Consider the following 6313-nt stretch of genomic DNA (forward strand, 5'->3'; position numbering starts at 1 on the left):
TACACACCTCTGAAGAAATGCTAGCCTACAACACACTAATGGTGTAGTGTCCTTTACAGGAACCCCGGTAACTGTATACACTCATGGGCGTCCTTTACAGGAACCCCGGTAACTGTATACACTCATGGGCACTTCCCTGCACAGATTCATTCTTTTCATTCTTCCGCTTGTCCTCAGAAATATGAGGTGAATGCTGCTTCCCTCCTGGCCAGTGAGAGCCAGTGAGGCATGTCAGGGAATATTGTAAGCATGCATACGATTGGCTGGAACCTAAACTTGAGACTGAACGTATATGCCTACATTGAACAAATGAGGAGAGTCTCGGTCATTAGGGTCTGCAGATGCTTAGTGCAAAACTAGTGAACACTCAACCAATCCAAGAAGCCAAACCAAATTTTAAATGCTTAATTTAAAATTCACTGACACATCCGATCAGGTTTGTTCGATAGGCATTGATTGGCGTAAACTGCAGAGTGCACTGCGTGCTTGATCATAGCATTAATTAATTAAAACCAGTACTTGATATAGGTTACAACTGAGTCGGCCTGGTAAAAATTGGGTTGCGGTGCAAAAAAGGTTGAGAACCACTGCATTAGAGCGAACAAATTGGTGAGTATGTGGATGAAGGAGAGACTCAAATATGCTACTGAACGAGAAAGCCATACCTGTGTGCATGATAACTGAAATACACCATCTACGCGTGTAGTATGTAACAAACATGCGGAGCGACTTCGCATATGCAGCAAATTGATCGTATATGCAATATTTTCACGATTTAAAATTATTTTAACCGAGGTTCATTAGCGTTTTGAATCGCTAGCTGACTATGTGAAGAGCTGTTACGTTTATGTTTTTAACTTAAGTAGCTAAGGTGCAGTATTGCCAAGACTTAGACTGTAATTCAATAGCAACTATTATTTTTCTCACCTGACCTCACTTTGCCTATACCTTACTCCTTAACACTATTTAGCATAAATAGTAGGTTGTTATTAATCTGTTTTATGCAAAATAGAAGTGCTACTGAAAGAGATGGTGAACGAATCAGAATCTTTAAGTCAAACGAGCTGTCCCAGAAAAATTCATTTCGCTCTTATATTATATATTAAATCCCTACTGTCTTAGATCGCTCATCCAAACCATGAATACTTCAAAAGCATTCATAAAGCATTATAAATGTTGCCATCTAGTGGACACTCTGAGGATGGCCCAAAGCGCACAGCCCTGAATTGATTCTCCCCGTCCCGCTTCCTAGTGTCTGTGAAGGAAATGAATTAAAGGTACCATCCTATTAATACGGTATAGAACAAGCCCTATGCATTGGGGAGCAACCCCTCTCCAAAAAAATTTCATAGTGGTTGTAAAGGCAGTTCTTCATGTTTTCTTTAATATAACCACATAAGTTGTTCGGGTATTTGGTTTCTGCATGGAAATAATAATAAATGAGAGTACCTTTTCTGAAGTATCGATTGAACGCTTTTATGGTATTAAATCTTAAGCGCTATCCATTTTACCAGCGGGAAGACAAATAGTTCTAGCTGCTATTTTACGAAATGGAAAATAAGCAGTAACCAGACCGAGCCTGTGGGGTCAATCACGCCCCAGTGGGCGTCTCCGATGGCGGTTGCTCCCAGTCTGTATTTGACGGGCAAGTCCAGAGCCGCGACGGACGAACGTGAGACCTGGCGGACCTCCCGGAAGCGGACCCAGTGTCAGCTTTCCCCCCCCCCCCCCAGTTCTGGATCAAGCGCCTGTATATCAACACAATACAAATACGCTCTTTTGGATAATGTCCTCCATGGCATGTCATGCTGGCATGACAGTTAGTGCAAACTCACTCTGCAATTGCCTACGTGTCTGTGAAAACAAATCAGTTACTAGTGATACGCAGTTAAACAAAATATTTCAAATGTCCTCTCCAGAGTATTCCCTGCCTTGTGTGATCTGTTTCCTTGGATAGGCTGCAGGTGCGCCCGGACTCTGTGCCTTATAAACAGTTATAGTGGATGGATGGATGGACAGAGGGAGGGAGAGAGGGAGCCAGCCTTGTCCAGTGTGCAGAGAGCAGAAGGGCAGTACAGCTTTGTGTGTCCCATTTCTTGATGTCCTTCTGTGGGGTTTCATTTCCTGTAAGAGGGATATGCAGCAATATGTTTTGACAACATTGAGATGCAGTTAAATATCATTTTGAGACAAATAATCCTTTAAAATAGCGATCTGATATTTATTTTTAAAGATATAAGCACAGTAGCCTAAAGGGATTTGAAATTCAGTCATCAACAGTTAAATTATTCATGTAGTCCCCGGAATTCAGATTTCACTCTGAAGTGCTACTTTGAAATGATTTAACGCCTTGATGTCCTTAAAGAAATGAGATATCAATCAGATTTCAGTGTTCAAAGTCAGTATTGTTATCAAAACGGCCACACATTTGATGCATTTAACCCTAATATGTCAACATCCTTCATTTCCTCAAAACTTTGACACAAGTTACATCATCATCATAAGCATACAAACACAGCTCTAAAAAAGCCTGAAATGTGACTTCCAGATTTTAGTTTTTCTTGTATCTTTTTTTAATTTCTTTAAAGCGTATTGGTCAAATACGTCCTTAGCACTATGCGTGTCACTGTCAGGGTGCTTGGAAGGTGAATCTCAGTAATCAATCAGTTTTGGCTAATCCCCTGTCCTACCTCTAAATAGGCTGCTTTACTGTTTCACTTCAAACTGCAGCTCATAGTCCAGCAGTCTGTGTTCAATGTAATGAAAAGTATTTTTCTCCATTAAAACAAAGTACTGGGTTTAATTCCCCCCCCCCCCCCCCCCCATGCAAATGTACAAACCAGCCAGTAATAAGAAAGAGGATAGCAGTCTGCTGACCTTGACAGACGCTGACAGGGAACACAAAGCACGCAAGTGTGAAAAGTCAGACAAATGTTATGCACTGATGCCGCAGGCCAGATGGAGGGGGAGGGAACTCCTTTGACCAGTCACAGGGCTCCACCACTTCCCTGCCAGACCTATGCAGGGGCGATAGCAGGATGCCATCCGTGGGGGGGCATTGGGCCATGTTGGCTGGTCACCAGTGTTCAAATTGTGTCAGATGTCTTGGGGGATTGTCAACCGAGGGGGCAGGGACTGTTTGGGTGGGCAGACGATCTGTTTGTGTAGTGGCCACTCATAGCCACGCCCGTAGCCCTAGTATTAACCCAAACCGCTCACTGTGAGTACTCTCTGCATCACACCGAAGCAGCAACCCAGACGAGCGACGGCACTCCCTGGAGTATGAGACCCCACCCAGACATTGTCCTGCAGCTTTGTTTTTCCAGTTAACAACTGGTCATTAAATTGGCCGTGATGCGCATCTCCCACTCCCTGCTTTAGTTCTGCTGCCAGTGGCTAACAGACCCTCCTGGGCCCGGCGACACAGCGCTCTTTAATCTGCAGTTTGCCTTATTGGCTCCTCGAGCAGGGAGATGGTAATGGGTCTGCAGACATTAGCGAGTGCTTCCGTGCGATGCCTGTTTACATTAATAGGATTACCCAGTGCATTATCACCAATGTAATTAAGAACTTTCCTCCTGGTCAACGCTGGGCCTTTAAAAAGTTAATTTTCAAAACCACTTTCTTGAGGAGGGAGAAACTTTAATCTAACTAGCAATTTTCGGGGCCTGCTGCTTATTCTGGCATGCACTTGTGGTGGAGGTGTGTGTTCAAAATAGGCAGAGTTGTGGGCTATTGTACTGATAACGAATGTTTGCTTTGTGATGAACGGCAGCATCATCAGCGGAAATCTGTCTGAGCTTCTTAGCTGGTGCTATCTGCCAAGACCCTAATGTCAGCAGCTATTTAGCCCCTTTAATTGGGAAGGTGTGTGCCGGGTATCGAGGGAGGAAACACTTCCCTACAACTGCCAAGTGACACTAAGCTTTGATTAGGCTGAAACAGAAGCACCGGGATTGGGGTGGGGTCAGACTCCTACGGAGAACCCTGACCAAGGCACCTCAGAACCTCAGTGAAATAGACCCCCTCTCCCCTCACAGATTTAGCACTCAGGCTTAGAAATAATAATTTATTCATGCAGATCAGACAGACCGTTTGGTGTGGTGCCAGCCAAATTATCTGGTCCTCAGTTCCGGGGGAGGGAGGGGGGGGGGGGTAGGGGGATGTCCGCGCTGTGCTCCAGCAGCCATTATGCAGGAACAGAGCGGTGGAATCACGGAGACATACTGCTAGCGTCTCACTTCCTGTGGTGGACAGAGATGCCCCTCCCGGGGGTATTTTCCTTGATTAAGAGGGCAAGATGATCAGGGCAGGTGCATAGCCACCCCCAGCCCCCCACCATGTACAGGCACGCAGATGCGCACGCCCACAGACACACTCATGGGCCGAAACCCCTCTGTGAGCAATATTAACGGATTGAGTCCGCAGGCAGCTTGGCGTGTGGCTAATTTGGAGATGGCTGAGCTTTCATTTTAACAAAAGCGAAAAATATGAAAGTGCAGGTCGTTCAACTCCTCCTCCAGAGGAGCTAAGCATGGTGGAGGGCTCCTCGCACCCAGCCTCCCACTGCGTCCTGTTTCCACGGCGACAGATGGACCTGGGCTCATTGCTGCTCGACTCCCAGGTCTACGGAAATCTGTTCCTGGCGATTTCGGTCGGGGGTCTTTTGGCCCGCCGCTTGCTCTCAGCCATCCACGGACCACCCAGTGAGATGGAGGGCTGCCATCCTGTCCAGAACCTGCTTGTTCTTCCAAACACCAGCAGCCCCTCCACTGACCTGAACTCCTTCATTCAAACAGAATAGACTTCAGTGTGTAGAAAGTGGGGGGTGGGGCCTTCTCTCTGTCTATCCCTAACCTCCTGTGTCCTGAATGTGCCCTTTCAGGTCCATGTGTGAGTCATTCAGGCTCAGTACCTGTTGTAAGCAGGTCTTGTGGCTGTGGAGCCCCGTAGGAGGGAGGGAGCGAATGGGAGGGGGGGTATTTTATATCTATATTCTTTATCTATTTATCTATGTATAAGCCAAATATTTTCAGCTAAAAATATATACAGGTACAGAACACTTCAAGGCGTATAGTGCAAAATGTCCATACAATTTTGTATCTCACAGTGGATGCTATTAATATTTATTTCCAGCATATGTTAACATAATATGGCAGTACTTTGTGTGAATTCGGGGGTTAGAGTGGGCTACAGTATACCAGAATGCAGGGCTGTGGAGGCGATGGGAGCGAGGATGCATGGCCCTGAAGTTCAGCTTTAGTGAGATGTCTGCCAGAGGGAGAGGGTAGGCCCACATTAAAGGCCTGCCACTGCCTGTGCAGCCTGAGCCAGAGGGAGAGGGTAGGCCCACATTAAAGGCCTGCCACTGGCTGTGCAGGCTGAGCCAGAAAGGAGAGGGTAGGCCCACATTAAAGGCCTGTCACTGGCTGTGCAGGCTGAGCCAGAAGGGAGAGGGTAGGCCCACATTAAAGGCCTGTCACTGGCTGTGCAGGCTGAGCAGAGGGAGATGGCAGGCCCAGCATTCAGGAAAGATGGTGGATCAGAAGCATGCCTGGGTCCCCCTGTGGAAGGTGACATGGTTACTTTGTGTACAGTGCAACAGACTTCCCTTCTTGACATTTATCTCTGTGCTGTGTGTGTGCAGTTTGCATATTCTCCATGTGATGTGGGTTTCCTAGTGTACTCTGGGTTCTTGCCACTGTGCAAAGATACGCAGTTCAGTGAAGCAGCATCTTGAAATTGCCTGTGTTTGTATGTGTTCTGTGATGGACTGGCATCCCGTCCAGGCTGTACCCCGGCCTGTGCCCTGTGATGGACTGGCATCCCGTCCAGGCTGTACCCCGGCCAGTGCCCTGTGATGGACTGGCATCCCGTCCAGGCTGTACCCCGGCCTGTGCCCTGTGATGGACTGGCATCCCGTCCAGGCTGTACCCGGGCCAGTGCCCTGTGATGGACTGGCATCCCGTCCAGGCTGTACCCCGGCCTGTGCCCTGTGATGGACTGGCATCCCGTCCAGGCTGTACCCCGGCCTGTGCCCTGTGATGGACTGGCATCCCGTCCAGGCTGTGCCCCGGCCTGTGCCCTGTGATGGACTGGCATCCCGTCCAGGCTGTGCCCCGGCCTGTGCCCTGTGATGGACTGGCATCCCGTCCAGGCTGTGCCCTGGCCTGTGCCCTGTGATGGACTGGCATCCCGTCCAGGCTGTACCCCGGCCAGTGCCCTGTGATGGACTGGCATCCCGTCCAGGCTGTGCCCCGGTCTGTGCCCTGTGATGGACTGGCATCCCGTCCAGGCTGTACCCCGGCCTGTA

The sequence above is a fragment of the Paramormyrops kingsleyae genome, chromosome 10, assembly GCF_048594095.1.
Source record: "Paramormyrops kingsleyae isolate MSU_618 chromosome 10, PKINGS_0.4, whole genome shotgun sequence".
In the NCBI taxonomy this organism is placed as follows: Eukaryota; Metazoa; Chordata; class Actinopteri; order Osteoglossiformes; family Mormyridae; genus Paramormyrops; species Paramormyrops kingsleyae.